General features: G+C 39.7%; 1 protein-coding gene and 1 long non-coding RNA gene across 2 annotated transcripts in view; both read left to right on the forward strand.

Annotated features, from left to right (window-relative positions):
- col5a2a (collagen, type V, alpha 2a) overlaps positions 1 to 17,546 on the forward strand; it is a 129,908-nt gene that overhangs the window by 9,516 nt on the left and 102,846 nt on the right.
- On the forward strand, positions 1,698 to 16,891 carry LOC117524089. Its single transcript, XR_004564705.1, has 3 exons — positions 1,698 to 3,454; positions 4,870 to 4,873; positions 16,879 to 16,891. It is a non-coding gene; the product is annotated as an uncharacterized LOC117524089 (long non-coding RNA).

The following is a 17,546-nucleotide window of genomic DNA, read 5'->3' on the forward strand; positions in this document are numbered from 1 at the left end:
CAAACATGTGAATTCAACCAGGTCCACAGACTGCTTTGATTAGAACCACATGCTGCATTTTTGAGCTATGACTTGATTATACGCCTCTTTTCTTCTAACGTAAAGGGGGAGGCAACGAACGGTGGCGGTGTCACACCAGATTGGACATTGTCTTGACTCTGTGTTCAAGATTGTGACCAAAAAGCCAAAGTGTGAAACCTCTGGCCGTGAACTCGGGATGTGTCTGTGTCACAGACGGTGGTATCGATAGATTTTTAATGCAGTTTAGTCTTGTGAGGACCGCTCCATGGGAACTACTTATAAACCAAACTGTTGCAGTCAGCAAATGGAGGCTTGGGGTGGGGGGATGACTTCCAGATGTTAAAATAGTCACTTTGGCAGTGTTTACAGAATATATAAAAGAAACAAAAGTGCCTCAGCCTTAGAGATAGTTGGAAAGAGATGGAAGTTCAATGGTTGATGCAAAGCATAAATGTGTCCGTGTTGCTTCAGGCCGACTTGAGAGTTGTGGACTTAACAGAAACTTGGCTCACATAAAGGGTGGTGGAGATGTGATTTTTCTCCTTGAACTGCACACCTCTACAAGGTCACGTTAAATCAACTGTTTTTTTGGAGGCTGAGTAACGACAGCTCCTGGTTGGGTTTCCTGATCCTAGATTTAGACAGAGCTGAGCCAGGTAAAAACTGCCATTTTTTTCCTGTCAAGATTTTCTCAACAGATTCCAGTACTTCAGACCATACTAATCAAAATAAGCTTTTGTGCCATCTTGAAATTTGTCCCGAATCCAATATGGCCACAAAAAATCCAGATGGCCGCCAAGATACACAAAGTTGGTCCTAAGTGGTAGGAACTTGTCTAAAGATCTGTCTAAAGATTAGATTAGATCTTGTCTATTCCCAAATCAGGCCTGTGAGCCACTCACGCCGCCCACATTAGGAGGATGACAACATAAACATATCATATGTACACTGGGGTTTCCAAAGGATACACTTGCCTGTATTTTGTTGTAATAATTAAGAATGTGTGAGTACAGCATTCATACTACTTACTGGGCCAGTGTACTCTTTTGTAAAGGTACAAACAAAATGAAATCATAGTTATCAGCCAGATCATATTGTTTCTGTATTGAAATAAAAGCCATGAACACAAGCTAAGAGTGAACAAGCACAATGTGGTTCCACAGAAATCAGGGCAGCCAGAGCACATGGAGAGAGGTACATGCACCTACCCTGGTTACGAAACAATACCAAAGTATCTGGTAACAATACACTTGCATGAAGACTTTTGATCTGATTTGGATAAAACTTTAGAATTATCAGGTTTCAGCCCAGAAAAAAGTGGTTCCATTTGAGAAAAATTAGTTTAAAGTAAAGGTTTAATGCCAAAGTCAAAATTTTGACCGAATGCATTGATGTAGATTTTGATATTTTGACTGGTATTCTGAAGAAACATTAATCTGAAGGGATATCTTAGGTGATCTTGACATATGAAACTCAAAGTCATACCTGTTTACCTAAACCATTTTTGGAATATGGGTTACATGCGGAAGATGGGCTGTATAGTAGGTATGGACATCTTTTAGTAAAATACAACACTATCATCATTTTTACAGGCAGTTTTCTTTAGACAAGTCAGGGGATGGATAGACGAACACTAACTGAATATGTCTTGGATGGTAGAAGTCATCTAGAATTTAATCATTTGACTTTTGGCAGAGACAATTGTGCATGTTCTTGATTTTGACTAAACCTGTCAGTCATACATCACATCTCAAACATTATTTCTGTCAGGGGTTACCGTTCAGTAAATGGCCGCTTAGTCGTGTCATAAATATGCAATTGCTTAATGCCATGTGTGTTCAATTTGAAGTATACATTAAAAAAAATAAACATTTTCTTGTATTGCTTTTATAAAGCTTCAGAAACATTTTGGCAATAGAAAAAGGGAAAATAATAAAGTTAAATAAACCCAACAACTGTTTAGTGTTTCTGATAGACTTAGACTTAAAACATGATTTAATTTTTACTTTCATGATTTAAAAACAGGATTTTAACAAATATTAAATAACTATATATGTATTATATTATATATGCAATCCCCCCCCACACACACACCCCTTTGTGAATAGTTGTGCAAGTGGGGGTACATTGTCTTGCCCAATATGTCAAGACTCAGGGTCAATCGGAGGATGAGACTGAATTGCAAAAAAATTATTGCTATCATTCTGCTATATCAGTGTGCACACATGTACATATCCGCATATCCGGCAATTAAAAAATAAAATCATTTCTGAGTGTTACCACTTCATATGCACCATAGCTTAGCTGTGCAATAGGTTTTGTTAAAGCCGGTTACAGGTTTTCCAGGAAATCTTGAAGACTTTTGTTCTCTGGAGCTCTTCAACTGTACTTTGGCAGGTCTGAAGATCATGTAGGACTTCCTCTGAACATGTTTTGTTTCTTACTGTATTTGCTTTAAATTGTCTAATTTAATGAGATGTTATATTGAGAATCTCTTTATCTCTCTGACTTTAATGATACAGAAAAATCAGTAGTTGTTTGGTGGATTTCATAATTAAGCAAAGTCTTTGTTAATTACTAAAAAAAATATCTCAGGATTGAGCTTCAATTGACATACACCAGTAGTAATGACATTGTAGAAACGTGTTAATGTTCTTCTTAAACAGAAAACTTACTTGAATGCCACTGAATGGGAACTGTTAACCATAATTGCAGGTTGTGGTCCAACCCAAATTCTAAGTTGTAGTGCTGAGGGTGAAACCAGGGGAGCTACATGGGCGTTGTGGGTGACAAGGTCATCAGCATGGCCTATGTTATGTTTAGACTTTTAAGAACTTGTTGGACAGCTGGTTGACTTCATGGTAAAATGGCTTCAGGTACTTTTAAATTGAGATGGTCCTCTAGGAGAACCCAGTCACAACCATTTGGTTCAAGTTTAGCTTGTTAAGCTGACTCGATAAAAATAAAAAGTGTAAAAGTTGCAAATTTATCACCAAGCACAGACATGCAACATCAGGCTTTTTCAGAAGGAGATGGCTACAGGTACAAGACTCGTATTCCAAGCAGTAATGGCTACAGGTTTGAGATATTTCTGCTCAGAACAAAGTATCATTATATAACAATGTATTAATATTGTATTGCAAGACTGCTAACCCAGTAATAATGGTAACAATCCATACTGTATCTGTATTTTAATTTATTGTGGTTATAACACATAAGACTTCATGAGATTGCTGCCATGTGCAGTTTTCATCAAAATCATTTTCAATCAAAATTCAAATAGATTAGTTTAGATTAGATAGAACTTTATTGATCCCTTGGGAAGAGTCCTTCTAAGAAATTGAGGTTCCACCAGCATTGTAAAGCAGCGCAGAGGGTAAGAAGCGCACAGAGTATCAAAAAAAAAAAAAAAAAAAAAAAAAAAATCACCATTGTACATTTGTAGACAATTTTGCATTGAAATCTCTGCAATATATTTTTAATCACTGCATGGTGTTACTGTTCTGTCATAGCTGTCCAAAGTGTCATACCCAGTGCTATTGCTTACTCTCATATCTGTAGCCACACCCATTTGGAGAAACATTAAAAAAATCACATATTTTTTGATGCACCACATTTTTGCTGGCTATCTTGAGTGATTTGGGATGCATATTTTGGAAATCCTTAGCTCAGTGTGAAGACTTAAATTCCAAGCCTTTGAGTATCCTATTTACCCCCTGAGAGCAAAAAAGAGCTGTAGTAGAATGTACAGTTATAATGACTGTGTGATAACTTTTTACAGTACAATACTCTCCAGCAGGCACAAATTCAAAAGGGAAAAAAAAATTAAGCAAGTTCCAACACATACAGGGCTACAGAATTTACTGCCTAATCCTGCCAAATCGGAGGAGGGGGTATTTTTTGTTTTTCTTCAGATGTAACTTAGGAGTGAACATAAAACATCTGCGCTCAGAAGCGGGTAAATGTTTTGAACAGTTGCTGAAATGTTGCTGAATAATAACTTGTTTTGTGAAGAAATAGTCTGATTCCCCTCTATGTGGGTGAACCAGAGGGATTAGCTTTATTGTTCAATAACACTATCACCATATGTGTGTCACATTTAGACACTTTTTGTCATTGGGTCATGTTGTGCTGCATTAAAGTAGCTTTTTCTGATTTCTGAGTGTCAGACTGAAAACATGGCCAGCAGAAAAATAAGATATTCACCAGAGAAAAGGGTGCATTCTTTCAACACAATGTGAGTCTGTGCTCTTCCTGACCACCGGCCACTAAGTCCAGTCAATGTTCCTGAACAAATACTCCTCACAGTTAGTCCAGACCAATGGGATGTGGAAATGTCTGCTGGAGAGTCAATGACTCATGGTTACCAGATGATTTCATCAAATGAGTAAATTGCTACTTTAGTGATGCAGCCAAAGGGGATCTGGAACTTATGGGAATGAAATAAAATGGTAAAGTCATCACTGAAAAAAGCATTGATGCACCAAGTGTCCTTACTGATCTACCCTGTTTTTAAAAGCACATTTCTTTGAATGTAGTTTCCAGCTCTTATTGTTGATTAGAACTATACTCAACAAAAATATAAACGCAACACTTATGGTTTTGCTCCCATTTTGTATGAGATGAACTCAAAGATCTAAAACTTTTTCCACATACACAATATCACCATTTCCCTCAAATATTGTTCACAAACCAGTCTAAATCTGTGATAGTGAGCACTTCTCCTTTGCTGAGATAATCCATCCCACCTCACAGGTGTGCCATATCAAGATGCTGATTAGACACCATGATTAGTGCACAGGTGTGCCTTAGACTGCCCACAATAAAAGGCCACTCTGAAAGGTGCAGTTTTGTTTTATTGGGGGGGGATACCAGTCAGTATCTGGTGTGACCACCATTTGCCTCATGTAGTGCAACACATCTCCTTCGCATCATCCGTGAAGAGAACACCTCTCCAACGTGCCAAACGCCAGCGAATGTGAGCATTTGCCCACTCAAGTCAGTTACGATGACGAACTGGAGTCAGGTCGAGACCCCGATGAGGACGACGAGCATGCAGATGAGCTTCCCTGAGACGGTTTCTGACAGTTTGTGCAGAAATTCTTTGGTTATGCAAACCGATTGTTTCAGCAGCTGTCCGAGTGGCTGGTCTCAGACGATCTTGGAGGTGAACATGCTGGATGTGGAGGTCCTGGGCTGGTGTGGTTATACGTGGTCTGCGGTTGTGAGGCTGGTTGGATGTACTGCTAAATTCTCTGAAACAACTTTGGAGACGGCTTATGGTAGAGACATGAACATTCAATACACGAGCAACAGCTCTGGTTGACATTCCTGCTGTCAGCATGCCAACTGCACGCTCCCTCAAATCTTGCGACATCTGTGGCATTGTGCTGTGTGATAAAACTGCACCTTTCAGAGTGGCCTTTTATTGTGGGCAGTCTAAGGCACACCTGTGCACTAATCATGGTGTCTAATCAGCATCTTGGTATGGCACACCTGTGAGGTGGGATGGATTATCTCAGCAAAGGAGAAGTGCTCACTATCACAGATTTAGACTGGTTTGTGAACAATATTTGAGGGAAATGGTGATATTGTGTATGTGGAAAAAGATTTAGATCTTTGAGTTCATCTCATACAAAATGGGAGCAAAACCAAAAGTGTTGCGTTTATATTTTTGTTGAGTGTATCCCCCTAACTGACAATACCATGGATGTATATAAAGTCTACATATCCTTAGGTGTTTATACATTTTAATGTCTTTATGCCATTTCAGAAAAGAATTCAACCTTCTCCACAATGCAGTTTCTAAAATAATTTCCTTTAAATTCATGCTGAAGACAAATCTCTACATTACAATTCAATTAAATAAAAAATATGGTTGTATAAATAATGGTACCATAACTAAATCAACACTTTCAAAGATTTTTTTTTTATTATTTTTTTTTTGTACAATTCAGTAGATGGATACTTGAACATTTTCAAGTCATCAGCAATGTTTTGGACTTCATTTAAATCAATCATATAGAAGTGCAAACACTATGGTGTATGTTAAATCCAACTGGAGTATGCATTTCTCAAGCCCGATTGGCTGCCAAGAAGGAGCCTGTAGTAAGGAAACCACCAAGATGTCCATCACTCTAATGGAGATACAGGCTTTTCTCATTACAATGTTATTCTCTGTTGCACTCCACCAAGAGTGTGACTGGTGATGCAATAGACAAAAGTTGCCCTATTCACAGTTTTTACACTCTCAACCCGATTAGCCTATATCACCACTAGAGTTGTCTGGCTGGTTTCTCTCACTAGTTTCCTTCTTGCAGACTTGCTTAGTATTTGAGACCTGCCTACTCAAGACAGATTCACCCTGGAATACAATACAGTACCATGATTGGTATAAATGAAGTCCAAAACATATTTAGTGACATGGAAATGTTCATTATAAATCACATAAACGTATGAGTCACTTCTGTAAAAAATGTGTTGTGAAGAAGGAAAAAAGTACAGAAGTGGCACCTGTCTATGTTGGGAAAGTGTCGGTACACGGACCCACAACAGGGGGCGCAAAGGAACGGACAATGGAGTAGGTCAAATAACAACACTTTACTGTTGTGAATGTGCACAACAAATACAACAGATTACAACAGTAGATCCGCGTGTCGGACCTGGTACTGCTGGCGAGGAACAAAAACACAATTAAAGGTGGGCGCGTTTGCACCCAGTAATCCGCACGGCAGGAAAGCTACCTCCACCTCTCGTTGGAAAAAAGGTCTGTTATCACTCACAAAAATCACAAAGCAGTCAGCTGAGAATATTACCTTTCAGGTAGAACGATATCTCGGCAAAGAGGTGGAGATGTCGTCCTGCTGATGTATCCCTGCTGATTGGTAACAGCTGTTGCAGGTGATGCGTGACAGCTGTCACCCTGGCTGCTCCTGTGAGGCGGCTGCGCCCTCTGGTGCCTGGAGCCCGCACTCCAGGCAGGGCGCCCTCTGGTGGTGGGCCAGCAGTACCTCCTCTTCTGGCGGCCCACACAACAGTCTAGTCACATTTATTTTTGGAACAGGATGGTACCAATTCTTGCAACAAGAAAGTAAATTAATTTAAGCAGTGCATTTTACTTTATTTTATTTTTTACAATGCAAGTGCCGTGTTAATGAGCAGAAGCTAATGGGCTAATTAATGTCACCATACAAAGCATGACACATGAGTGTTGTGGCCCCTTACAGGCAATCATAGGTGAGTTAAACATGCAATGTAATTAAATATTTAAAAACCTGGCACATTGATTATTTATAATACAAATAAATAAATAAAGGCAAAAATGTTAATGATAATACTTCTTTAATGCAGTTCATGTTCCCTATTTTTATTCCAGAGCATGGTCTTTCAGTTTGAGAGCATGATTTCTTAAATTTACACATTCTGAAAGACAACATTTTTTTTTTCTTTTTCTCATTCAGCACATCTTATTCTTCATCTGTCCCAGAGTATGAATCACAGTACCTCACTCAGTATACATGAGCAGGATGTCACATGTGTAGAGGTGCCATCTTGTGGCCACAGATGATTATACAGTATTTTTTTTAATCATATTTAAGTCACTACCAGTTTTCAGCCAACAGACACCTCAGATTTACACCATAAACATTACATTTACAACATAAAAATTGCTGTGACGCCACTCCTATGTTTTCATGCCAGCCTTTATTTATGCAACCCAAACTTCACTTAATGCAGGTTTTGTTGCTTGATTTCACTTTAATTTCATACTTGCATCCCGTGAAGTAGCTTCATATTTAGGAGAATACGTTTGAACATAGTTATTTCATCATAATGCCATACACTGTGCAAGACAGATGAAAGCTGAAGAACAGCAGGGAGACTTCAGAACACTTGGCAATTAGAGGAAAATTGACCTAAAAGAGAGGAGCAAGAAAAGGACCCAAAAGAAAAACGGCTGATTAAGCCACAGAAAGAAGATATGCACTGGAATCTGTAATGAGAGAAATAAAACAGTCTGGAAGCAGTGGTATGAGCAGACCAAAGACTGTCTGGCACATGTCACCAAGGCCAAATCTCTCTTAATGCAGCCTCAGTATCTACACCGCACATCCCCACAGACTAGCACAGGAAGTCCTGTTAAACTGGAATTTCCTCTTCAAGCTCACATGCTTGTGGTTATTTTTGATCATGCCTGATGTGATTAATTGTTAAAGCCTTTGATAAGCACAAGAATATCAGTTTTGCATTAACTGCTCCAGAGGATTAGGAGAAAAAAGGAACAATCAGGAGTTTACCACAACTTCATCTACTGCAGTCTGATCTTTCTTTACTGAAAATAAGCAGTAGTGTCAGTTTTTTAAGCTTACTGTACATTTTGTACTTATCAAAGTTATATATATATAATGTTTATGCAGCAGCGTCCTTTAGGAGAGAACAAAGTTCATCCCTTTTGTATTGAGAATCAGCTTTTGCTAAGACATTTCTAAGGCTCACACAGCTGTTGATGACATGTGGAGTAAAGTATGCAACTGTGACAGATTGAAGGGAGGGGTTTCTGCAAACAAACTGCCGCTGACTTGCCAAGAAATAAACCTCTGCTTGGTATTGAGGGCTTCCAAAGAACATATTTAATATGGTGATTTTTAGTATATGGCAAAACTTTAGAAGTAAGACTTGTTTTTAGTTATGTCAATTGGGTATCAGTAGAATGCATGACCCAGAAGGCAAGTGCCTCTGTAGCAAGGACCTGAGTGGCACCCATTTTCCCCCTGGCTGCAGGCCACTAGATGGTAAATTCCAGGAGGTTGAAATGGACCAGTTGTCTGACTAGGTGGTTGCCATCCAAGACCCAAGACAGTCCTGCAGTGTGATTGATGATACAATGTGCTGCACCACTGCATGCTCCAAGGTCTGATCTGACTTTTGGTGTTATATTCTTGGTGTTTGCAATCAGAATAGCACAAGGCAAGGGGTGGAAATATTTCCATCATGCTTTTCTTATTAAAAGATATGCAGAGTGTGAGTGGGAGAAAATATAAGCTCACATCTACTATTAAAATAGGACTATAATTTGTTCATACCATGGGTTGGCAGTGCTTATTCTTCCTATATTATGACCATCCCATAAATGGAAAAAGAAGTCAAGCGTGGATGACACTATGCAAAACCTTGGCAGGACAAATGATGCCCAAACACGGCCTCCGTCTTTGAGTTACCTGCAAGCTAACAGGCTAACTTCCCTTTGGGTTTTATTAAATCATATTTTGGGTGACTAGGTGGGTGTTCTCATAATGGTTTGCTTTGGTGTGGGCATTAAAATTTCTGATCTGCAAATTTTCTCAGTATTCATGGATTAAATGGGCCTGATGAATTGTGCTAGTTGCTATAAGTGCTAATGCTATTAGCATACAACATTAAAGAAAATTAAAAATTCACTTGATCCAAATACTACAGCACAAACATCTTAGATGATTTGTCAGGAGAGTTTTTCTGTGTAGGCTCTCAGTTGTCCAGGTGGTTTCCATAGTAGAGAAGCTTGAATCTTCGACTGGACTGGGTTGCTTTGACGTGAGGACGTTTCGCTTCAAATCACAGAAGCTTCCTCAGCTAAAATTCTTGCTCTGGTAGTCTGACTTCTGTCTTGACACTTGTAGAGAAGAATAAACCAGAAGCCAACAAAAGCTGGAGTTTTTTAACCTAACCAGACCCCACCTACCGAGAGGCTGACTGCTATAGGCTAGTAACTAAACAATAGCTCTAATTGGCACCTATTGTGCTCTAGTTAGCACTCTCCTAATGACCTTAGTCTGCAGTTCATCTCCACCTGAAAGACACTAACCACACGTTTGAGGACAAGGAAGTTCAAATCTTAGCCAGAGAGAAGAAATGGTTTGAGAGAGGTGTCAAGGAAGCATTCTTTGTAAAACAGCTGAAACCCAGCCTTAACCGCGGAGCTGGTCTCAGACACGCTTTGTCCCCTGTTTACAATGTGGTACTCAGGTCAAAGCAGTTTCAGTCTTTTGTTCATGGTAATGAGTCATTCACGTCATCAGGAGAGAGTCGTCAAGGGAGCCATCAGGGGAGGCTTCCGTCCTGTCATTAGGACAGTGCTAACTAGAGCACAATAGGTGCTAATTAGAGCTATTGTTTAGTCACTAGCCTATAGCAGTCAGCCTCTCGGTAGGTGGGGTCTGGTTAGGTTAAAAAACTCCAGCTTTTGTTGGCTTCTGGTTTATTCTTCTCTACAAGAGTCAAGACAGAAGTCAGACTACCAGAGCAAGAATTTTAGCTGAGGAAGCTTCTGTGATTTGAAGCGAAACGTCCTCACGTCAAGCAACCCAGTCCAGTCGAAGATTCAAGCTTCTCTACTATTTGTCAGGAGAATTAACCACACAAGTCATATTATTACAGATATTTGTACTAAAATAACTGGTAAATGGACTGCATTCATATAGCGTTTTTCCATCTGCATCAGACGCTCAAAGCACTTTACAATAATGCCTCACATTCACCCTGATGCCAGGGCACTGCCATACAAGGTGCTCACTACACACCGAGAGCAACTAGGGGATTAAGGACCTTGCTCAAGGGTCCTTAGTGATTTTCTGGTCAGGCTGGGATTTGAACCAGTGATCCTCTGGTCTCAAGCCCAGTGCTTAACCACTAGACCATCACCTCAAAAATAAAAAAAAAATATAAACCACAGACATGGTGCTCCAGACAGCTAGCAGCTACAGCAGCAGCTTCTGAGCAAACGGCACATTGAGTCTCAGCCTAGCGACAGCACGAGCTGTCACTCAAAGTGGCCACACCCCTAATTATGTATACAGTTGTCATGGGGGAACTAGCTATGGAGACCAAAACTGTTAGGTTGTTTTTTTTGGGGGGGGGGGGGGGTTGCACCTGGCTGTTTACAGCCAGGATTAATAAATGGAATAGTTTTGATTGTGTTGAATGTTTGGTCTCCAAAGTAAAGGTCAAACAAGGTCAGCGTCCATTGGATTCGATGACATGTGACATATGTTACCCCGTAACATGATAACTAAGCATGATACCTGGTCCAAACTATTCCTTCTTAAAACCCTGTCAACTCAACTAATAATTTGCATATTTTTTTTTACCAAAATTGGAGCAACTTTAACTTTTGACCCCTGTACAAACTGAAATTGACCTTTGTCACCATTTTTGCTGTTTTTACCCCATAACTCATCATTCAGTCAGAGATAGTCCAAACTATACCTTTTTGGAATCTTTACAATCAGACAAATAATGTGGTGTAGTTTTCAAAATGATTTGAGCATTTTTAATTTTGACCCCTGTGTAATACTTCAACTGACCCCTACCTGGCCGCCTATTGAAAATTCAAGTGGCCAGTCGGTTTTTTTCAAAAGAGTAATGTCTAAGGAGTATTTGTGCCAACTTTGGTGCTTGTGTCACCATTTGCACAATTTTGCTCTAAATATTCTCTTAGCTGCTGCACTATTTGGGAAGGGGGGCTTCATGCTCGCTTGATGTCTCTTGTGATAACCAATATGCGTGATCATCCACTTCATAAAAATGGAGGTTCTCAAACCTGTTAGCCTGCACAAGCAACCAGCAGACAGGTAGATAGGGGAGCAACCACTGATTATGTTTTTTTTTCCCTTTCCTTCAGTCTTCCAGATTGCTAAAAGCTGAGTAGGTATGTCCCTTTTGGGCTACTGTATCAACATGGCAGAGCACCATAGTGGCCTCCCGAAGGGTGCTTCCACTCATGTTGCCATGAAGGGCTCATGATTAGTGTTTGAAATCACGTAAATTAATTGTTGCAGGCCAACAGATGGTAATGGCCTCGTTTGCTCGAGGTCTGATATCCCCGTACAGACCAAGCAAGGGAGGTTAATAATTTGTTTATTGCATCAGGAAGGGCATCCATAAAACCTGTGCCAATTCAACATGCAGATCCACCTTGGATTTGCTGTGGCAACCCTGAGCGCACACGAGAGAGCAGCTGAAGGGACTTTAATAATCCTTTAATATATTTAGTTGTAATGTAATTCATGCAACATCATCATTTTGGCCCTGTGGGTTCTAGCCACATTAATTTATAGCCCTTAGAAAGAAAGAATTTAGGCACGTCTGTTCTCACAATTTGTCATTTTAAAGTTCCATGTAGCTTGTAATGGCCTTGTTTGTCAGCTCATTTCGAAAGCTAAGGTCTGGTGGCCACTGCCTCTTGTAGTTGTATTACATTTCTGTGGAGGAACAGCCTGTGTGTATCTGACTAATGAGCACACCTGTTATGAATACATCATCAAATAAGCATCCGCTCTCCATACAGCAGATCGCAGACACATCTGTGGGATATTATAGCGGCAATGTTGTGTTTTCGATTGATCTGGTGCATCAAAGTTGAAAGGGTTGTGACTCCTTATGATATGCTCTTTTAATTTTGTGAGTTAAACAATCATAGTATGAACTGCTTTGTGTTATTGTGTTAACAATCTGAAGGGGATGGACTCATTCATTCATTCATCCATCCAAGATATATATAAATTATAACAATGTAACTATAAAGGGACAATTGGAAACTGATGGCCCTTACTCTACATCGAGATGTTCACATAACTATCAGGAATGATCACTACCATTCTGTACACAAAATTTACCAAAATGTTGTGTTTCAAGCTTGCTTCATATTGCATTTTGATGTGTTAAGTATTTGAACAAATGACCTTTACTGTTGTTTTTGCAGGGAGCACATTATATCATTGGAGATTCACTCATGTTCCTCTTTTTACAAAGCAAACTGAAGTGCACCCCATCCTGTTGACCTTGTGCCCTTTGTCTGTTTCTTTCTCAAGTATTTACAAAAATGCAGGGAGCCATGAACTTCAAAGTTCTGCGATTAGGTTAAAGTGATAAATTTTGTGTGTCCCCTGAGGCCTCAGCCTGCATGGTGTAACCAAAGGAATGAGGCTTCCTGGTGTCAACCTCACCAAAGCTGAGACACTTCATCCAAGCAGTGTTAGCCACGGAAATAAATAAATGAATAAACAAAAAATAATTCATTAATAAATTAATTAAAATTAATCCATTATTTATTTATTTAAATCAGTATTCAGTGATTTTGACTTGTCCAACTCACTCCCCTCGAGACGCAAACTCACGAACTCCGGTATGGGAGCCGGTGTCACCGACCGAATGGTCCCCCTAAAAATCGGTCCCCTCTGGTGACGCGGTTCACAGATTAACACCTGGTTTCTGCTACAAACTGCACTCCAGTCATCATCTGTCTCAGTGACAGATATCTGAAGCTTTTGTACAACAATCATTTCCACTTAAATCCAGCATTATTTCATCATAAAAGGCGGCGGAAGCAATCAGAGAGCCGCAGCTAATCGAGCTGCTAGCTGATGTGTTCACTTCGCGCCGGACATTTCAAAGCGTCACGGAATTCCACCTCGTTTCTGCTTAAAACTGACTTTTGAATCATTTAAGAGCTTTTAATTTTATCATCTGATGGTTAATAATCCCATTAATCTATTTGATTGATTTGGATGAAACGACTCCATCTCAGACATGCTGCTGTGGTCCGAAATAACGCATGCACAGATGCAAAAGGTGGAACAATTTTTACGGGGGGGCCGTTCGGTCTGCGACACCGGACTCTCTAACCAGAAGGCCAAAATCCAAGGGCTCCAGCGTTGTGGCCAGAGAATCTTTTTTTAGCATTTGGGGAGCGAGGTTTACTGACTACTCCTGCATTGCAACTCCTGTTGGCCCCCATCACAGTAATTAAATAAGTAATTAAATATATAAATAAATATAAATGATTCATTATTTAAAAAATAAAGCAAGTGTTAACCACAGCTATCTTAGATTATTTTAGCTATGGTGTCTGCAATAGCATAGCAAAGCCACGGTTTATCTTTGAAGATGGGTGAATATTTTATAAGTAGTAAACTATTCTTGACAGTTTGTTTATGCCTTCAGAGATCCACTGAATGTTTTGATTTCATTTTAGTTAGTTTTAGGGTAAGTTGAGGTCAAGCAGGTTTCAGATGTTGCTGTTTGAATAATGGTGGACATCTTGACTGTCAACAGCGTACTTAAATATGTCTCAATTAAAACTAACTGATGGGAACTATTCCTCTGGAATTTAGTAATGGTTTCCACTTTTGCAATGATAATGGAGTAATAGTTTCATCTCTCAGTGTTATGAGGATTTTCTTGGCATTAACATCAGCTCAGAAACTGTTTTCGTTTCTGTTTCTGCTTTAAAAGAAAAACTACATAAGGATGCCAGAATTTGTTTTTGATGAAATTGCACTGTAACCCAGTTGGAAAATTGTGTATCTGGAACTATAAACTCACTCACTCAACTTTAACCGCTTATCCAAGATCGGAACAAGGGGAGCTAGACCCTATCCCAGCAGTCATAAGACGTGAGACAGGGTACGTCCTGGACAGGACGCCAGTCTGTGGCAGGAAACTATACTGTAAACTCACTCCATCATTATTTTCAATATATTGTCCACAGTATAGCATACTGTATTGTACGGGATTGATTAAAACATTATTTTCCATAAACCAAAATATTTCAAAAAATAAAAAGCTCCTAAATATTTAATAGTTTAAGATAAAGAATCTTTAAATTTACAGACAAAAAGATCTGATGTTAAATATTAATGTTGTTGTTGCTGTCCATTCGGTTGCTCCTGTGTTGCTCAGGTTTGCCACAGCGGATACAGCCAGATCCACATTGGTATTTGGCACAAGTTTTACGTCGGATGCCCTTCCTGACGCAACTCCAGTTTTACCTGGAGTAACACACACAGCCTCTGGTGTTCCAAAGAGGTCTCCCATCCAAGTACTAACCAGACACTGCACTGCTTAGCTTCTGAGATCTGACGGGATCAGGCTGAGACAGAGCTGATGTGAAATATTAATAATGAAAAAATGTTTATTCAGAAACACACTGTCATATAAGAATGATATTTTCTGCATTTGATAGCTTTTCAGTATTGTTTGATGTATTGCTGTGGCACGAATCCTTTTATCTCCTCATCACACACTTAATTTTACAGTATATCTCAAAAACCTTTGAAGTTATCATATAATCTGAAATGTGAAACAGTAAAGGCTTAAAGGATTTTGCGTAATCCTTAAAAAAAACAAGACTGTTCTAAAATTAATCATAATGGTCTTAACCTGTGACTGATGTTAAGGAGCATTATGTTAGTGAGTTTTAGTTGCCGTTAGGGAAACAGGTTAAGGCATTTTTTAACCTGTTTTATATGGGTTGCCAGGTTTGGTATATCATCTTGCTCTGTTGTTGCATTCATTGACATCTTAACTCTCCATCTCATATAAATGTTAATATGCTAGACTTCTGCAACCCGCACTGGGGTAAAGGGAAGTTTATGGAACAATGGTGACCTTGTGGCCTCACAGTACAGACAGGTGATGAATTAAAGAAAAACCCAAATAATGCACCCTAAGTTGTTGATCTATAGCACACTGTCTATCTGAGTGCATAATGGGGTGCTGGAGACAAAGGGGTTAGAATTATCATCTAAATAGGTCATGGGCCTGTTTTAAGTAACATGTAAAAAAACAGAATCTCAATCTAACATCCTCTTTAAAGTCAGAGTGCACACTGATCTGTTGTTGAAAATGCAGACTCAAACAATAGGTTTCTAGTGAGTAAGTGGGTCTGGGTCACCCTGAGGGTGCCAAAGAAAGCAACCACCAAAGCTCCCTGAGGTGAAGCAGTTAAGCGATAAGTTGAAATTTTGTATTTTTCCATGAGTATTTAATTTTAAGCAATGATTGTTTTCAATTCAATTTTGTTGTGTACGCAAGCAGTATGTATGTGCATTATAATGCATATGCAAGGTCTGTGTGAGTACTGTGCCTTTAAATACCACGAATATAATGCATTCAACATTAGACCAGATATAAGGCAGTCTATAGTGTAACCACATTTTGAATCCACAAAATACCAATGCACCAGCACTGCACACAGGACCTTTCATGACTTAAAATTATAGTGGGTAAATATAAGGCTTGTGAGTTTTTATGTGCCTCATGTGTATGAGAGCTACGGTATAAATGTATATCATGAAATGTGTGATACCAATAACAAATACAAGGAACTGCATCAGAGCCACATTGCCCCCACACTGAAGCCAGCCCCCTCAGTCACACAGGTAGCCCCTGGTCATGGCACGTGCTCCATGTTGAATATGCTAGCCCCTGTGGGAGGGCATACTCAATGAGAGGGTAGATGATCCAAGAGTCACCACCCTGCACTGCCAGGAGGCACAGTGTATCGAACCAGACCAGCCACACCATGGGGAGGTGCACCAAATTATCATTTATGCAAGACCAATCAGACCTGTGAGTAAAAGGTCCCAGCTCCAGAGAGGTCCATCATCCACACAAAGGGTGGGCCAATACCCCAACTGAGACCATGCATCAGGGAAAGACCAGGCAATGCCTTTATGAACCACCACCACCACACTCCCAAGGCTAAGGCCCCAGCACCGAAGCCAAGCAAGGTGGATTCCCCAGCTATCGGTGCTGGGTACACATGTATAACATCAAGACTTTGCCCACCATTTTCATTCTCATCAAACCATTCAATAACCCCTCATAGTCTATGGTTGTGCTTATTTGTTGTGTTATTCCACTCATTTATTCAGGTTTTTCATTTTGTTTGTCACCTGTCTGTATGTAGACACAGTGGGGAAAGTGTGTGCAACTTTTGATTGGGTGTGTATATCATAAAATGCCGGTGTTCTGGCTTTTTAGCTGCATCATGTCTTTGAAGGCTTCACAATAATATAATAAGCTCCACAAGAAGCAAAGGCAAATGAAATTAGAGAAATGATTCAAATAAAACCAATATTAAAAAGATGGCAATCACCACACTTAGAAAGAGACTAACAAAGAGCGATTGAGAAGAAGGAAAGCAAAGGAAGAGAGAAGAAAAGTCCAAAGGGAGACAAAGTGCTTTCTTAGGGATATGGAGAAAGATGTGGCGACTGGGGAGATTGACAGGGATATATGAAAACAGAGGCTAATGTGAAAGAAAAAGTGGGGTTTAGAAAGAAGCCTGTGGCTGCCATTTGATATGAGGAGCGTCTGCAGGATCTTTTAGTTCTTAAGGCAAAGGTCAGACAAAATGTGGAGGCAATAAATCTCTGTTATATCTTCAGGGATGCCCCAGTAACTAGTACAGGATGCCCCATAAACCTAAAAAAACAAAAACAGTCAAACACATGTATTCCATCAGGTGATTGTCAGTAGTCGTCATTTGGATTGGTAGTAAGTTGTGATGGTGTGTATTGCTGGTACATTATGTTGTGTAACTGCTGTTGTTGGTGGACTGGTTTTTAATTACACTGAGCTTCTTGTACTACTTTAACTGTCATATGTCTGTGATTGTGCTCATGTCTTTGTGTAATCTCAGTGAAATCAAGAGAGAGAGTTTATGCCAATACCTCAATCTGCACATGAAAGGGTGAACAGATGTA

Source organism: Thalassophryne amazonica, chromosome 14, assembly GCF_902500255.1.
Source record: "Thalassophryne amazonica chromosome 14, fThaAma1.1, whole genome shotgun sequence".
Classification (NCBI taxonomy): domain Eukaryota; kingdom Metazoa; phylum Chordata; class Actinopteri; order Batrachoidiformes; family Batrachoididae; genus Thalassophryne; species Thalassophryne amazonica.